The 17,265-nt window shown below is 44.6% G+C and overlaps 1 protein-coding gene across 2 annotated transcripts in view; it reads right to left on the reverse strand.

Annotated features, from left to right (window-relative positions):
- Positions 1 to 17,265, reverse strand: part of ITIH5 (inter-alpha-trypsin inhibitor heavy chain 5) — a 102,447-nt gene that overhangs the window by 35,728 nt on the left and 49,454 nt on the right. The gene's annotated exons all lie outside the window — the stretch shown is intronic.

Below are 17,265 nucleotides of genomic sequence, written 5' to 3' on the forward strand. Positions count from 1 at the left end.
CTGTTACAGACTAAATTCTGGCTAACGTCAGCCTTAACTTTTTTTTTAAAAAGGCTGAATAGGTTTAGATATTAAAACATTTTTTGCAATACAAACAAAACTAATTCCATTAATCTTTGTGTTTGCATAACACAATTCTAACTTGAGAAGCGAACTATGTCTCATCTTAACCCTCTGCTTATGTTAAGATTAGTTACCTAATGTTTTGACTTTGCTTTGACAAGTGTACCAAACATTTACCTAACCATGTCATTGTACGTTTTTCTGAAAAGCTCTTTGCCAATCATGTTTCTGCTATTCTTTACGACACAGTAGGCAAATCCATTTTTTATACTTGATGTGTAAGTAACTCAGGGCTAGAAACAGATTTTTTTCCCCCACTTCTCTTCATGTGGAAGGTCAGTACTTTGGAGGATTTACATTCATTGTCAATTCCATACTTCTTATTCTAGCGAAGAATACAGCCTTAGCACACAGGCTTGATAGCCTTAACAAGAACCCAGCCTACCTCTAACTGTAGGCTCCAGATGAACCCCAGGCGCGGCTGCCTGCTCTAATAGGAAGTAAGAGGATGATGCTGACCAAGAGAGGTTCAGCTCTCTGTGTAACTGGTGTCTCCCATCCGTCGTTCTGACACGCTAACTGATAAAATGATTGAGTTCTTGCTTTCTCACTCCTGGTCTAAATCTGAAGTTTATGTTGTCCAACTGCAGGTCTGGATTCTAGATCCCTGCATGTTTCATTCTACAGGTGTTTTGGTGTCGGACTCTCCATCTGCCTTTGACCTGATCACCTTTCCCTTTCCCTTAAGTTCTCACAATTCCTTTCTGCTTGGCTTTGGTCCATCCTATGCCTCTCACTATAAATTCTCAGAGATGTGTCTTCACAAACATCAAGAACATGAAACACAAAGATACGGAGAGGCTGGGAAAAAGCCATGCTCCACGTAAAATCATGGAACAATTAGGTAAGAATTAAACACAGCATATCCAGAAACGTAGATTGTATATACAGGAAAATATTTAGAGGAAGTGGAGCCCCCTCCACTAGGCAGGGAGAGTGACACTGCTCCTGGCTCTCTTTCCATCTTCCCAGACTCTTAGTTAGGGTCACCAATGAGACTGGAAAGGGAGATTTCTGTCGCAAGAGGGAAGACATTATAAAAACCGGTGAACTTAACTGTTGGGGATTGAGAGGTGCTCTGGTTACTTTTTCTTGTCTTCCTTATTTGTGCTAGATTGGATGTGGATAGCTAGACAGTCCAGAGCAGAGAAGGCAGTAGAGGCTTCTTAGATCTATGCGGAAGGAGGGTTAAGTAGAAACCTCACATCTCTTCCTACTCTGTCTGGCTCGGTTACCTGGGGAAGAAAAGCAAAATGGCCTCAGAACTAAGTTCTAGCCAGTCATAAAGGGTGTAGGTTGGCTGAAGTTTCAGATGTGCTCCATGTCTCAGACATATGAGCCAGTGGACAGGATGCTGGGGGGAGAACAATTCCAATGCTGTGACTTCATCTGACCTCTGAAACCCCATTTTCCCACCTGGCCCCTCGAAACATGCTTCTGTCTTCTTCTAGGTATTCTCCTTCAGTCTAGCACATTCTCAAAATGACCACAACTGTCTCCTGAACATCTCTGAGCACTAGGTCCCTCCAGCCCACTGCTGCCATCAACCCAGCTCTGCCCAGCCCACCAGACATGAGTGCGGTCTCTCCTCCTGGTTGGTTGTCTTGTTACCTCGGCCTTTGCCTTCCCTTTCGAATTACACGTGCACCTAGGAGAGGTGATTCGGAAATCACTATTTATCTGACTTTACATTTGGCTCACTGGAACATCCTTCTTCAAGCTAAGAATTTGGCATAGCCTAGGGGTACACGAGGGATGGTTTGGGTCCCCCTAAATTCAAAGATTGAAATCCTAACCCCCAAGGTAATGGTACCAGGAGGTGGGGACTTTGGGAGGTAATTAGGTCATGAAATTAGAGCCCTCATGGTTGGGATCAGTGCCTTTATGAAAGACCCCAGTGAGCTAGCTAGCTACTCCCTTCCACCATGTGAGGACATGGGTCTATGAACCAGAAGGTGGGCCCTCCCCAGACACAGAGTCTGCTGGCATCTTGATGTTGGGCTTTCCAACTTCTAGAACTGTGTGAAATGGATTTCTGTTGTTTATAAGCTACTCAGTCTATGGCAGATTGTTACAGTGGCCTGAATGGACTAAGACACAGACTATGGCACCACTAAATATGATATTTTTTGCTACCAGTGGGGAAAGAGCTCTTGTTATTAATTTTAATTTGGCTCCCCACTCCCCACAAATTTTACTTATCCATATTTCTAACCACTCTTGAAACATCAGCAACTGATGTCATTTGGCAAACTGTAGAAATGTGCACGATGACCACATCTAAGCAAAAGTGGGAGATTTCAGAGAATCAAAGGAACAGTGTCTAAACCAGTCACTGTGAGAACTTCCTCTTCTTTACCCCAATTCAGAGAGAGGGCCAGCCCAACTGGGTTCCTGGAGGTCAAGAATGCCAAATGCCAAGTGTTCATATCTGGGGAGGGTGACCGCTTTGTCCTCACAGAAGCAGATCTTCCCGAGCCAAATTCAAGGAGAGTTTGCCAGGCCATTTAAATCATAAACACTACTGCAGTGAGGACTAGCTGAGGCTTTGCTTTGCCAGACCTGTCTCTCTCTCAATGACACAAGTCTGCATTGAGACTCTTAGTCTCAGTGTCTCAAGTCTGACACTCTTAGCAGCATCAGCCTCCCTCCTGGTATCCAGTAGCCAGCATCAAGCAGGTCATATCTCCAACCTCTGTGTGATCTGCTTCTAGAGAAGGAGATCTGATCTGATCTCCTTCCAGGTGGCCCCAGGAATGCGTGTGAACACCCTGTGATGGGGAACGCCACCACACAGGGCCGACAGCCATCCCTGAACAGCAGCTTTGCTCAGGACAAGGGCTACCCTTAAGATACTGAATCGCTCACCACAATTTCTCTTCATTGATTGTAGAATTGTTGATGACATGCACATCACCCTCTCTTCGTCCTACCAAATCTGATACCCTCTAAGGTTCAGTTTTTGCTTTGTTTTGTTTTTGAGAGGGAATCTCCCTCTGTCACCCAGGCTGGAGTACAGTGGCTCAATTTCAGCTCACTGCAACCTCCACCTCTCAGGTTCAAGCGATTCTCCTGCCTCAGCCTCCTGAATAGCTGGGACTACAGCTGCATGCCACTACGCGGGGCGAATTTTTTGCCTTTTTAGTAGAGACAGGGTTTCACCATGTTCGCCAGACTGGTCTCGAACTCCTGACCTCAGGTGATCTGCCTGCCTCAGCCTGACTCAGCCTCCCAAAGTGCCAGGATTATAGGCATGAGCCACTGCGCCTGGCCTGAGGCTCAGTTTTTGGCCTTCTATCCTCCCTCCCTCTCTACTCTTCCCTGAAGGAGTTTTATCCATTCTTCAGCTACCACATCTGTTTTGGGGTCTCTCAAGTCCACACCTCCAGGCTCTCCATCTGAATACCTTCACCACCCCACTGTCATTTCAGTCTTAATCTGCTGAAAACTCAATACATAATATTTGGTATGGTTTGCCCATGTCCCCACCCAAATCTCACCTTGAATTTTAATCCCCACCATCCCTACATGTCAAGGGCAGGACCAGGTGGAGGTAACTGAATCATGGAGGCAGTTTCCCCCATGCTGTTCTCGTGATAATGAGTGAATCTCATGAGATCTGCTGGTTTTATGAGCATCTGGCATTTCCCCTGCTTGCACTCACTCTGTCCTGCTGCCCTATGAAGAAGGTGCCTGCTTTTCCTTTGCCTTCTGCCATGATTGTAAGTTTTCTGAGGCCTCCCCAGACATGTGGAACTGAGAGTCAATTAAACCTCTTTCCTTCATAAATTACTCAGTCTCGGGTATTTCTTCGTAGCAGTGTGAGAACAAACTCACAAAATGTTTTTCTCTCAAATCAGCTCCTCCTCTAGGATATCCTACTTCCACTCATGGTTCCAAAGTCTCAAGAATCTTTTTTTTTTTACTCTATCCAGCTAATTACCATGCCACACTGATTCTTCTTTAGTAGCAGCTCCACAGTTCTTCCTTCTTCCACATTCATACTCACCACTCTGGCTGAAGTTCCTTCTTGTGGGGCATATGCTGTCATTCCATGCAGGCTCCCCGTGCCTCATAGCTTCTGTGTCCTATTTGTCTTACCAACAGCTGTGGCCCACAAATTACACTCCTACAGCACTTCCAGCTGCATGGCTCCTTCCATCAGCCACTGAAGAAATCCTACACCTTAGCATGGTGTAAACAACTAAATCCCACCTCTGAGCTTAGCTGCAGCTCTAGCACATAGTTCTGTGCAAGCTCAAACTCACTTCACACTCTCAGAATCTCTGCTGAAAAATGCATGGTATATCCATCTAATGAAATACTACTCAGCAGTAAAAAAGAATGAAATACAGATGCAAGCTATGACATGGCTGAACCTGGGAGGTATCATGCTACGTGAAAGCAGCCAGGCACAAAAGGCTGCACACTGTATAACTCTATTAATACGAAATGTCTAGAATAGGCAAATCCATAGAGACAGAAAGGAGACTAGTAGTAGTCAGGGGCTAGAAAAAGGGGTGAACGAGCAATGACTGCTAATAAGTACGGCGGTTCTTTGGGGGATGATGAGATGTTCTAAAATTAGGTAACAGTGACGGTTTTACAACTCTCTGAAAATACTAAAAGCCACTGACTGGTATGCTTTGAAAGGGTGGATTTTATGGTCTGTGAATTCTATCTCAACAACGCTGATACAGTTTTGTTTTTTGTGTTTTGTTTTTTGAGACAGAGTCTCACTTTGTAGTCCAGGCTGGAGTGCAAATCTCGGCTCACTGCAAGCTCCGCCTCCCAGGTTCACGCCATTCTCCTGCCTCAGCCTTCCGAGTAGGTGGGACTACAGGTGTCCGCCACCAGCCCGGCTAATTTTTTTGTATTTTTAGTAGAGACGGGGTTTCAACTTGTTAGCTAGGATGCTCTCGATCTCCTGACCTCATGATCCGCCCGCCTCGGCCACCCAAAGCACTAAGATTACAGGCGTGAGCCACCGCGCCCAGCCTGATACTGGTATTTTTAAAGTGCGTTGCATGGCTGTCCCTTGGTCTGCGTGGACTGCCTCCTTGTGTGTTTTGTGCTGTTGTGTCATGAGCGTCTTCTCAGAGGGGCTTTATCTGGGGAAATTCCCTGCAGCATAAGTTGGCGCCACGGCCCCGCAGGAGCTTCCCAGGCACCTCCAGGTTCTCCCTGGCCCAGAACCCCTTGATGGGTGGATTATCAGAGAGTTCCTTGATTCCATGGTAGTTGACATTCAGTCACCTGCTCACATGCTTCCAGGCTATCTGATTTGGGTCCCATGGTTATAAGGGAAGTCTTCCCTTGCCCCACAACCCCCAAAGTCAAACAGAGTTGGGCAATCTTCTATGTTGTCTTCCTGCATCAACAGGTGGAGGTTTCCTCTGCCTACTACTCCCCTAAGGGTGCAGTCCTTTGATGGAACCAGCTTTATCGGGGGTCTCAGGTTCAACCCCCACCTCAGAGTGCCCAAGCTCTCATCTGCTGTTCCCACAGGGTCATTAAAGCCTCAGGCTCGAGGACCCAGCGACTGGTAACTCTCCTGGGGGATATCACTTAACTCACGTGCTCAGCTTCCTTCCCCAAAAGAAGGCATATTCAGCCTTCTTTCACGCTTTGTGGTTTTCCCCAACCAAGAATTCACTCATTCTTTTCCTGCCAAGAAAATTGTATCCCATCTTCAAGAACCAGTTCCTTTTCCATCTCCATCATTAATCTTTTCCTGACTATCTCAAGTTCTTTCTCTCCCCTACAATCCTTTCCATTATCTATGTTAGTTTTGAATAATGTATGATTGTTCCATTTATTTTTCTTTTTTGAAATGGAGTCCCTCTCTGTCGCCAGGCTGGAGTGCAGTGGTGTGATCATGGCTCACTGCAACCCCCGCCCCCCAGGTTCAAGCTATTCTCCTGCCTCAGCCTACCGAGTAGCTGGGATGATAGGTGCCCACCACCACACCCAGCCAATTTTTGTACTTTTAGTAGAAACGAGATTTTGCCAAGTTGCCCAGGCTGGTCTTGAACTCCTGACCTCAGATGATCTGCCCCTCTTGGCCTCCCAAAGTGCTGGGATTATAGGCGGGAGCCACCGGGCTTTGTCTATTCCGTGTTTCTTTTCGCCAGCAAAATTCTAAAGTTCTCGGTGAAAGTGACTTAGGGCTGATGCCCTTGGAGACACACTTTCTCCTGTCTCCATGCTTTGTACATGTCATGCATCTCTCTCATTCTGCTTGGATCCAATCTCCCTCTTCTCATGCCACCCATTCAGTTAACTTCTAAGAGCCTTTGAGACTCACCCAACTATGCCTCCCTCTGAGAATCATCCACCATCCCCTACTCTCCCACCACTAAAAAGAACTGACCACCACCCTATCGCGCAACTACTGGCTCTTACCTATGCCCTATTACACGGAGCACTCCCTATATAATTGTTGCCTGACTTTTCTTCTCTGAGCTTCTCGTGAGGAAAGGCTGTGTCTCATTTATCTCTGTGTCCCCCATACCTAGCGCCTCCCCCACAGCCTCTAACCCATATTTGTTTCATGTTTGGAGAATCTGAACTCTAGAGTTAAAGCCAAAGTGGAAAGCTGAGTGAGAGTCAGGCGTCCCGAACCCGAGAAGTGGGTGGCTGTGCTATCAGGCAACACCAGCGCTTAGGAATTTCACCCAGTTGCAATTTCAATCAGCCAGCCAAGATTACACAATCCCTGAATGACAAAGCGTTCTGACCCTCTGATAAGCACTTCCACGTTTGTTAGTTTGTTATCTCATTTAATTCTGACTTGTAGTGTTTATCTCGCTGTTACTTGTAGCAAAGTTTCGTTTCAGCCCCTATCTAGCCCTTTACAGCAAAAGTCTGCCAATTCCAATTTGGGACTTAAAAACTGGGAAACCAGAAAGGGGGAAACTAGGCCTTTCTGTGATTTCCTGGCGCCACACTTTCCGATGCTCACAGCAAGGCTGCGATCTGAGCAGGTGATGCAGGAGCACCCCGAGCTCTATACTGACAAGTGCCTCTTTGTATGACAGCCACAGAGTGCCCACACTCAGAGATACTCCACATTTCAAAAACATGACCTCATTTTATAACAGACACGGGCAAGGTTGCAGAGAAAAGGGAATGCTTATACACTGCCGGTAGGAATGTAAACTACTTCGGTCACTGTGGACAGCAGTCTGGCGATTTCTCAAAGAACTGGAAACAGAGCTCCCAATCAATCCAGCCAGCCCCTTATTGGGTATATACCCAAAGGAATAGAAATCATTCTACCATAAAGACGCACACATGCATATGTTCATCACAGCACTATTCTCAAGACCAAAGACACGGACTCAACCTAAATGACCATCAGTGGTGGACTCAAAGAAAATGTGGTACAAATATACCATGGAATACTATGCAGCCATAAAAAAGAATAAGATCATGTCCTTTGGAGCAACATGGATGGAACTGGGAGCCATTATCCTAAGCAAATTAACCCAGGAACAGAAAACCAAATACTGTACACTCTCACTTGTAAGTGGGAGCTAAACACTGAGTACACATGAACACAAAGAAGGGAACGGACGCTGGGGCCTCTTGAGGGTGGAGGGTGGGAGGAGGGTGAGGGTCAAAAAACTGCCTATCAGGTACTATGTTTATTAGCTGGATGATGAAATAATCTGTACACCAAACCCCCTCAACACACAATTTACCCGTCTAGCAAACCTGGATATGTGCCTCTTAAACCTACAATAAAAGTTTAAAGGAAAAATAAATAAAATAGGACCTCATTTTACCTTTAAGATCTACTTCATCTGGGTAAATCTTAACTACCTCAACAACAGCAATACATTTTTAAATGGGTGCCTCTAATTTATTTTAAATTATCTGTATTATTATTGTTGGGGAGCAATTTTTTTCCTGAAACTAAAAATTCAAGCTTTCACTCATGGCCTAGGGAAAAAATATTTTGCCCTCTGTCCATCATTTATTACCTCATATTGTGAGTCAGGGACAAAAACCAGTTTTCCCCACTGTCTCCTGCTTCCTGCCTCAAGTCTCAAATCTCTGTTTTGCAATGTTTTCCTGAAACACACATCTGTTGGTAGCAACGTCTTGACAAGGGCAGCTCAGCAGACGAGAATAAACACAATCAACTGGCATGTAACTCAAGGTCATTTTGATGAGTCCTCGCTCTAGACAGGTGTCAGCAAACCGTGGCTCAGGGGCCTCTGCTGCCGCCTGCTTTTAGTAAGTAAGGTTTCACTGGAACACAACCACACCCATTTCTTTGCATATTGCCTGTGGCTGCGCTCTTTTCACAAGGAAGACAGCAGATCTTGATCTCCAACAGCAGAGTTGAGTGGTTAGAACAGAAACCATCTGGGGCCGGGCAGGCGCGGTGGCTCATTCCTATAATCCCAGCACTTTGGAAGCCAAAGTGGGAGGATCGCTTGAGTCCAGGAGTTCAAAACCAGCCTGGGTAACATAGTGAGACCCTGTCTCTACAGAAAGAAAGGGGGAGAGGGGAGACAAATGAATCTTCAGCCTGGCGCCGTGGCTCACGCCTGTCTTTGGGAGGCTGAAGCGGGTGGATCACCCGAGGTCAGGGGTTTGAGATCAGCCTGGCCAACATAGTGAAACCCCAACCCTACTAAAAATACAAAATTAGCCAGGTGTGATGGCACATGCCTGTAATCCCAGCATACTTGGAAGGCTGAGGCAGGAGAATTGCTTGAACCCGGGAGGCGGAGGTTGCAGTGAGCTGAGATCGCGCCACTGCACTCCTGCCTGTGCAACAACAGCAAAACTCAGTCTCAAAAGAAGAAAAAAAAAACCATCTGGTGTGTGAAACTTAAGATGTTTATCATCTGCCCCTTTACAAAAGAGTTTTGACGACACTGGCTCCAGAAAGACAAAAAGGGAAGCTAGGCTGTTCTGATATTTCCTGGGGCCTTGCTTTCAGGTGCTTAAACAAGGCCTAGACCTGAACGGGCAAAGCAGTGGACCCAATGTTCTCTGTTGTCGACTTTTAGTTGCATGATAGCCACATAGCACTTACCTTCTGAGACCCCTTCCCCCAGTCTTTCAGGCAGGCTCTCATGGGGCAAGCTTGCATCCTCCTGCTTTCTTTTTTTTTTTTTTTTTTGAGACGGAGTCTCCTCTGCCGCCCAGGCTGGAGTGCAGTGGCCGGATCTCAGCTCACTGCAAGCTCCGCCTCCCGGGTTCACGCCATTCTCCTGCCTCAGCCTCCCGAGTAGCTGGGACTACAGGCGCCGCCACCTCGCCCGGCTAGTTTTTTGTATTTTTAAAGTAGAGACGGGGTTTCACCGTGTCAGCCAGGATGGTCTCGATCTCCTGACCTCGTGATCCGCCCGTCTCGGCCTCCCAAAGTGCTGGGATTACAGGCTTGAGCCACCGCGCCCGGCCATCCTCCTGCTTTCTGAGTGCCTCCATTTGTGCGGGGAGTTCTCTCCTCTAACCAGACGGCAAGCCCTCAGAGGCCCTCTGGGTCCCGCAGCTCATGCTGAGCTTTCCTCCAGGCTGCTCAGTGAACCTGACTGCCTTCTTTGATCTCCATCATTTAATTTTTGTTTGTTTGTTTGAGACAAGGTCCTGTCCTGCTGCCCAGGCTGGAGTGCAATGGCGCCATCATAGCTCACTGCAGTCTCGACCTCCTGGGCTCAAGCCATCTTCCTGCCTCAGTCTCCTAAGTAGCTGGGACTACAGGTGTGGGCCATCATGCCTGGCTAATTTTGTTCTTTTTGGTACAGATGAGGTCTCACTATGCTGCCCAGTCTCGTCTCGAACTCCTGGGCTCGAGCCATCCTCCCGCTTCGGCCTCTCAAAGTGCTGGGATTACAGGCATGAGCCACCACACCTGACCTGGATCCTCTCTTTTGAAATGTGGCAGATCCACATAGTTTGAAGAGGGCAGCTACAATGACACACTGTTGGACATCACTGGACTTGACAGTCACCCAGCTTGCCCGAGCCACCTTGCCTCAGTCTACATTTCTGCCTTCTGCACGCACACTCGGACAGCACCTGCCCAATCCACATCATAAAAGGGCAAGAAGTCTGCCTCCCTACACACGCCTAAGGTGTGCTTAATGTTAAATAATAAAATGTTGCTCAATAATTCTATGAATCAAAGCAGAATAGCTTCGTGAGTTTTTCACAATACCAGCCTGCTGGCTGGCACCTCTTTGAGTAGGTGACATCTGTGTGCACTCACCTGAGATGGGCAGCACTGTCCTTCACATTACTTGGTGACAAAAACAGCCTCAAAGCTTGAGAAGTGGTCTACAGACCACCACTGTGTTATGGTCCACATACGATGTTATGGTGAAGTGCTTTAGGTAAGGCTGACCTGGGCTTGAATCCTAACTTTCCTACTTATAATGTTGTGTATTTCAGCCTAATGACATCATCTTCCTGGCCTCCACCTTCCCATGTATAAAATGGGGATAGCAATATCTATTTCACTGGATGGCTGAAAGATTAAATGAAGAAATGTACGTAAAACCCTCACAGCACTTGATATGCACTGATTGCTCAATGATAACTACTATGCCTCAGAAAAATGCAGGATACATTTATTGTTTGTGGGCTGGTAATTTGGCAGCAAATGTCATTACCCACTATGTGTGAAGAGTTGGGAATGCATATTGTAATGATCAAACACAAGATGCTCCCCAAGTCCATGGAGCTTACAAATTATTCACCCATAAGGTTACATATGAAATATCCAAATAGCTCTTGGGAACCCAATTTTGGACAGTGAGGGAGAAACCGATGTCCTAGAGCATAAAGCAAGCCTGTGAGTGAAGCAAAATCGACATACAGCTCCCAGTTCTCCTACTTGTTAATTCACGTTTGCCCTCATTTTAACTGGACTAATTCATGTTTGCCCTCGTTTTAACTTGACAATTACAGATAAGAAACATGCTTGTTCTTTACCCTCTAAAATTGTCAACCAAATAAAATGGAGAAAGGAAAACAAGCTTCAAAGGCTATGTGGGAACCCAGAATTGGCACAGAGGGACACGGAGTGTGGGAACAGGTTTGGAGACCATTAAAGTATGGAAAACATCTGGTAAGTGATCCATTCGTCACTGCTTGGTTGCCAAAGAAGGTCCCTTAGCCAAGTTCTTTAATATGAATGTGAAAGTGGTAGATCGAATTCTATAGATTAGGAAAAGGCACACCATGGTCAAGGAAAAACATACTCTAATGCTCCCAAGGACTACATGTCTGTCTGCAAATGTCAATGCTTTAAACATGCAACTAACAAGAAAAAAAGAAGCCTTCCCTGATTACATTTTTCTCCCCCTATTTTTTTTTTTTTGTTTGTTTGTTTGTTTGGCTCTTCTCAGCTCCCATTCTCACCAAGAAGTTTTAGCTCAAATTGGGAGGCAGAAACCCTGCCTGACCCGACACCAGAGCCATCTCTCAACAAACTTGTCTGCAAAAGCACCTGGGAGGGAAAACAGCAAAGCCACGTGCCAGCAAACCTCAGGCAGCTCTGTTGCTGTTCCCAAGCCGGGCAGGTCCTGGCTTCCAGGATCATGTTCCCACTAGGATTAGGACAAGAACCAGAAAATGCCAGAGGCACACAGCTTTGGGGGCTCCCGAGGTGCCAATATACCCCTTATCGAGTATATTTTTTTAAGGTTGAATGGTGTTTACAAATTTTTCTAAACCAACGGTTCAAGTAATTATTAAATGCCAACTATGTGTCCTACATTGCAATAAATGCAGCGAGGTCTTTCAGGCCCGTCAAACATGAGAGGAGTCAAGAACATCAGGAATAACAGCGAATGATTCTTAATAGAATCCATGTGGATGCATGACAAATGTCCCACATTGCCAAGCCTGTTGACACAATATGAAAGCCCTGTGCTTGGGGTAATTGTCCTCTTCAGCAACAGACATAACATCATATACAAGACTCTTAGAAGAGCCAGCTAAGCTTTTCACTTAGTACTGTGGCCTTGGAGAAGCTGAGAATTGCAAAAATAGTCGGCAGTTTTCAAAACCACTCAAGGCAGCGAGGGGCTTTCGAAATGGCTCAGACACGTGTTTGGCTGGTCTAGGGTGGCTCTCCTGGAAAGAGGCCACGCTGAAGCTTCGAAGCCAGCAGAGTGCATGCCAGACTTTCAGCGGCTAGCAAGGAATGGAATTTTAATATCCAGGAATGAAGGAAGAGGGGAGAATAACAAATGATCTGACATCTGTTATTACATTGCTCTTGCATCATGCAAGGAAATCCCTGCCTTCTGCAATGCAGCCTTCTCAACTGGGTCTTGAAATGTAAGACTGCCTTGACCTTATATCCATTTGCACTTCCGCCAGCTGCACACATGTGTGCCTTCTTACCGCAACCACACTGTTACTCGCACGGTGCACGGCTTGGTTCTCAGACTTCCAACCCAGGACTAAAGGCTGCCGACACCATTTATTAGCCAACTCATCTACTTTTGCAAAGCCTCAGTTTCTCCATCACTAAAATGGGGATGACAACCAAATTATTTTAAAGACTAAAGATTCTTGTATTAGATCATTCACATAATACTCTTAGCTATTTTGGAAATCTCCCATGCCATATTTTTAAGAAGTGCCCGAATTATTTTATGATTAAAGGTACATTTAGGAGACCCTGATTTCATTCATTAGTTTTTCTCTGGACAATTTGGGGCAGGGTTTATTTTTCTGAGGGTTATTTGGCAGGAAGATTCTTGATTATTCTCCCACAGGAAGTGGAAGACAACCCTGGGGCACTGGATTGGACTAGGTTTGGGGTTAAACCCTGAAGTGACTCTGGCACCTGAGATGCATTTCTTTAGTTACTAATATGCTTGATGATTATTACATAAGTTTATTGAATCTTACTTCTTTCTAGTAGTTTGTTTTATAACCTTTGCTCATTTTCTTATATAGGATTAATTTTCATTAATCTGGAACAGTTCTTTACATATTAATGATATACTTCTGTCTCTTTCCTGCATGCAATTTTCTAGTCCTTGGTTTACTTTTTTTTTGTTTACAACAAAAATTTAAAATTTTTATGTAGCTAAAGTTGCTGATTTTCCCCTTTGTAATTACTTTTAGGCTTAAAAGTGATTATACTGCTTTTAGGCTTAGAAAGTTTCTTCCCACTCGAAAATCAGTTAAATATGCACCTGTATTTTTTTTTTTTTTTTAACATATTTTGGGATGTGGCTCATTGATTACCTTTAGCCTCGTAATCCATTTGGAATTCTTAGCCTGGTAACAGTTTTAAATGTTATAAATTGGCACAGACTTTTTAGAAAATGTTTTTGGAAAATGTACCAAACCCACAAATTAGCTGGTATTCTTTGCCCCAGTAATTCCAATTCTAAGAATCTAATTTAAGAAACTGACACGGCATGCATCAGAGATTTCTACATGAAGACAGTCATCCCAATGGGGTTTATAATCGCAAAAAATGGAAACGGCTGAAAAGTCTCTAATGGGTGGTAGGGTGAATAAATGTTCTGCAGCTATGCACTCCCATATGGTAACTATTAGCCACATATAACTATCCAAATTTAAATTTATTAAAATTAAATAAAATTAAAAATTCAGTTCCTCACTTGCATTAGCCATACTTCACTAGCTCAACACCCATATGTGACTAGTGGCTATTGCATTGGACAGCACAGGTGCAGAACATTCCCATTCTCACAGAAGCTTCTAGTGAACAGTATTGCTTTATGGCCATTAGAATCAGGTTTTTAAAGAATATTTAACTCCATAAGATATATTCATGATATGGGGGTGAATAAAAACATCAGAATACAAACTATTCGGTAGTCACAGGAATTCAGACTGGTTGCAGTTAATTTAATCATAAATATCTTCAGCAAGGTATGTTTGTTCAGAGGAAATACAAACCCTGCCCCCCGAAAAAAGCTTTTTTTTTTTTTTTAGAAAGCAAAAGAAAGAACATCTGAAGATCCATAGGTATCTAGTAATTAAATGAGATGCCTGGGGAAACCTAGTACAGGGCACCCACTCAGTAACTGTTTAGTGATTCAAAATCCAAATGGGAATTATCATACTGATCATATGTCAGCCTAATTAACACTGTATTCTGTGGCCCACAATGGTCTTAAAAGAAGCCATGATTATTCTTCTCTCAGCATCTATCATACAGTCATCAATGTCACAAAACAACTTGATCAACAAATGGCACTTAAGAACTTGTAAGTACCTAGGGCCGGACGCGGTGGCTCAAGCCTGTAATCCCAGCACTTTGGAAAGCCGAGGCAGGCAGATCACCTGAGGTCAGGAGTTCGAGACCAGCCTGCCCAACACAGCGAAATCCCACCTCTACTAAAAATACAAAAATTAGCTGGGCATAGTGGCGAGCACCTGTAATCTCAGCTACTTGGGGGAACTGAGGCAGGAGAACTGCTTGAACCCGGGAGGTGGAGGTTGCAGTGAGCCGATATCGTGCCATCGCACTCCAGCCTAGGTGACAGAGTGAGACTTCATCTCAAAAAAAGAAGAACTTGTAGCACAAAATGCAAATAACTTCACAGGGTATTTGGTAAATAAGGAAAGGCTGTGTGGCCTCTAAAACGTCAATAAATATCAGCCACTATAAGAGAAAGCTTCACTTTGGTGTAACGAAAACTTTGGGAAAATCTTTGGGAAACCTACAAGTAACTTGAGCCCTAAGGGACTCTACAGTTTGGATTTCGCAGACACAGACAAAAAACTGAAAATCCTAAAACATCACAGAGGAGATTTGAAAAACAACTTAAACAAACATTTTCTTTAGCTTCCCAGTAAGAACTAAAAAAGCTAAACAAATGGGGTTTAAAAAAAATCTTTAAAGGAGCAGAGAGCAAACAAAACCGTGAGAAAAAAATATCTGAGAGAAGATGCAAATTTTAAGAGGTAAGCTCAGCATTTGGGACCACTTGTGTCTAAAGGATGTTTGTCACGGCCAAAGAGCTACCTGAGAGGCTGCGCATCCCCTTTGCAGCTTAGGGATGCTCTAGCAAACCTTCTACACTGTGTGCAAAGCAGAAATACACCAGCTCCGAAAAGGACTGCAGTCCAGCTTCGAGCCATCTGGGCTGCCCAAACACCTCCACCCCTGAAACTGAACTAAAGTAATCCCAGATTTTAATTCCCCCAGGGACCTGACAGAAACAAGCCCAAACCTTCTCTAGAGGAACAGACCATCATCCTAGGCCTCAAACTATTTCTACAAGCAGATTTTCAAATATTATATTCATCATTCGATCACTGCCAATGTAAAATACCGTACCTGGTAAAAACTATCCTTAAAGGATAAAAGAGGCCGGGCGCGGTGGCTCAAGCCTGTAATCCCAGCACTTTGGGAGGCCGAGGCGGGCGGATCACAAGGTCAGGAGATCGAGACCACAGTGAAACCCCGTCTCTACTAAAAATACAAAAAATTAGCCGGGCGCGGTGGCGGGCGCCTGTAGTCCCAGCTACTCAGGAGGCTGAGGCAGGAGAATGGCGGGAACCCGGGAGGCGGAGCTTGCAGTGAGCCGAGATCGCGCCACTGCACTCCAGCCTGGGCAACAGCGTGAGACTCCGTCTCAAAAAAAAAAAAAAAAAAAGGATAAAAGTAAAATAAATCACTTTCAGACAAAGATAGAGAATTCTTTTTAAAAATATGCTCACGGATGACGCTCCTCATGCAAAAGAAAAGGAACTCCAGGGTGGAAAGTCAAGAAAGCAGAAGGAAGAAAATGTCAAAAATGGAGCCGTTTTCCGGTTGCGCTCTGGACAAGCACATGACGTTAAAGAACCACTAAAAGCTGATTCACAGAGCAAGGTTATTTTATTTTCCCCCGACATTAATTAGACATTATATTTGGCTATCCTCTAAAACAAGCTTGTCCAACCCCCGGCCCATGGGCCACATGCAGCCCAGGACGGCTTTGAATGCGGTCCAACACAATTTCATAAACTTTCTTAAAACATTGTGAGGTTTTTTGTGTGATTTTTTTTTTTTTTTACCTCATTAGCTATTGTTAGTGTGAGTGTATTTTATGTGTGGCTCAAGACAATTCTTCTTCTTCCAGTGTGGCACAGGGAAGCCGGAAGATTGGACACCCCTGCTCCGAAAGAAAACAGTTAAACCCTAGTCTCACGTTGTATTTTGGAGTATGTTTCTGCTCTATCGGAGTGTTTTTGCTCTATCTGATGGTAAACCAGATGCCATGTAGAAGACACAGATTTCACTGCTGGATTTGTAAAACATAAATGGCTAAAGAAGCCATTTATAAAGTAGTAGATTGAGAAAAAAAATAGTTGCAATAGTTTATCAGATAGGAGTAGGTTCAACAGCCTGTGAGGTGGGACCTAGAGGTGGACGCAGGTGGGATAGAGAGTTTTTATGAGATTTAAGATAGTATCTCACTCATTAAATCACAAAAGCATTGTGAATTGATTAAAAAAACGAAATAGGCCAGGCGTGGTGGCTCATACCTATAATCTCAGCACTTTGGGAGGCTGAGACAGGTGGATCACCTAAGGTCAGGAGTTTGAGAACAGCCTGGCCAACATGATGAAACCCTGTCTCTACTAAAAATACAAAAATCAGCCAGATGTGGTGGTGGACACCTGTAATCCCAGCTACTCAGGAGGCTGAGGCAGGAGAATCCCTTGAACCCAGAAGGCAGAGGTCGCATGCAGTGAGCTGAGATCGCACCATTGTCCTCCTGCTTGGGCAACAAGAGCATAACTCCATCTCAAAAAAATAAATAAAATAAAACAGATGATGAATTTTAAAAGACAAACTAAGAGATTTATGTTTTCGAAGAACGTAAAGATATTAGCTGGTCTGGCAACCAGTAGCTCTGTTTTCTATTATGTGAGTTTGAAATGTATTGTAAATCCAAGATTCTGACATTTATGATACCAAAATAAGATAAGAAACAGTCTTTTCCAGCGGTTTGCAAGAAAAGTATAAATAGTCATATTTTCAGGAATCTAATTTTTCAACATAAACTACATGACCCCTGAATGTCTCCCCACCACCTGGGAATTTTAAGATTCATCCTAAATTTTGTGACATCAGTCCTGATTTACTGAGACCTGAGTTCTTTATTCTAAGGAGGCTTCCAGTGATTCTAT

The sequence above is a fragment of the Macaca mulatta genome, chromosome 9 (genome assembly GCF_049350105.2).
Source record: "Macaca mulatta isolate MMU2019108-1 chromosome 9, T2T-MMU8v2.0, whole genome shotgun sequence".
NCBI lineage: Eukaryota > Metazoa > Chordata > Mammalia > Primates > Cercopithecidae > Macaca > Macaca mulatta.